Consider the following 1820-nt stretch of genomic DNA (forward strand, 5'->3'; position numbering starts at 1 on the left):
AGGTTTGAATTTGTTCTTCAGTTCCTTGAGATTAAGAAATGCTGAAGTTGAAACCATCTCATACTTGACCCTCCAGCAATTTTTCAGAGGCAGTTTAATCAAATAGGAGAAGATTGTCCATCCTTCTCTCACAGAGACGCTGGTGTGAATTTGAACCATGTGCTTTTGAGGTTGTAGTGCATAAATATTCTGATAAAATGTGAAAAAAAAAAAAAAGAAATGCTGAACGAATTTGGCCCTTTTGATTTTCTGACTCTAGCTCCTCGCACATTTCATTGTAATATTTTGCTTTGTCAACAACGTTGAGTGGCTTAAATCTCTTCCAGCTGGGACATGGGCTCTGGTGGAAGACTGCTGGTAGACCCTCCCCACCCTGGAGCAACAGGCCGGAGTTTAGCGGCTGGCTGGGCTCTCTTCACATGACCACCTGCCGCCTCTGTGCCACCATTGCTCTTGGGTCTTAGCTGTGGGAAAAAGTACAGACTGGTCAAACCATTGAATTTTAAATTTCAGCTCAGTCATTAAATTTCATTGTCATAGAATCTTTCAGTGTTTCATTTTGAGACTTGAATTTGGTGCACATTTAAATTCAATACTTTTGTCTTTTTGAGCTGCCTTTTGAACTCTTCTGTTCATCTCTTACTTTCTTTTTTTCCCTTTGTTTTGACCTCTTGACATTCCAGTAAATGTCAGGGTCTTTTTTCCTGATACCTATTTTGGTCTTTTTTTCTCCCCTGTCTTTGTAATGATCTTTTGCTTTTTCTTCATGGATATCTTTGATGTCATCGAGCGCCTCCTCAGTTATTTATTGGTGTTCAATGTATAAAATCTATTCTTGAGATGGTTTTTACATTCAGAGGTTTTTAGATTGAAGATCTTATTTTGGTTCTTGTGGACTTGCTGTTGGAATATCCCATGGACTATTGAACAAGTCTGTCTTGGAGGAAGTGTAGTTAGGGTTCTGTTTAGAGGCAGGGATGGTGAAATTTAATGTTATCTATTTTGGGCATGTTGTCAAGGGGAGCCAGACCTTGGAAAAAGACATCATTCTGGGAAATGTAGAGGATTAAAGAAATAGACCCTCAAGTTGGATTTACACAGTAAAGATAAAAGTGGGTTCCAGCATATCAGAGATCGTGAAAATGACCCTAGAATAAGGCAAGTTTCAGATCTGTTGTTCACAGGGTCACTATGAGTTGTAGTCTACTTCACAGCACCTAATAACAGAAATAACTAATGTTAATTAATAGCTAATGAGGGAACTCTGTGACAGAGTCCATAGGGAATTGCACTTCTAAACCAAAGGCCATGGTTCTCTTGTTCAAATCTCCAGTGATGTTAAGGGAGAAAGATGGACAGTATCCTCTTGTATGATTTCTATCCTTGGCAACTTCAAAAAGGGACAGCTATCGGTTGATTCCAACTATAGGTTGATTCCAAACTTGTGAGTTGGAATTTTTTTAAGATAATAGCTAATGATCTTTTAAAAAAATTTTAGTTGATATTTTAATGAGAGTTTACAGAAAACTTAATTTCCACTCATTGTTGCACATTTTCCTCCCTACGCTCCCCCATTTTCCTCCTTTTACCTCATCCCCCAATCCAGTTTGCTAGGCACCTATTATTCTGGACTGTTGTCATGCAAATAATACCTATTCATATATTTCTTTTAGACAGGTCTTCCCCCCATCTATTTAAATGTAGTTTTCATTATTTACCTTCTCTTTTTTTAGTTTTCTCCCAATCCCCATGTCAGTCCTGTTTTATAACAGTGGCATTATGCAGTATTTGTCTTTTTGTGACTGAGATATTTCATTCAG

This window comes from Elephantulus edwardii, unplaced genomic scaffold (assembly GCF_000299155.1).
Source record: "Elephantulus edwardii isolate Elephantulus edwardi_28Jun2011 unplaced genomic scaffold, EleEdw1.0 scaffold00049, whole genome shotgun sequence".
NCBI lineage: Eukaryota > Metazoa > Chordata > Mammalia > Macroscelidea > Macroscelididae > Elephantulus > Elephantulus edwardii.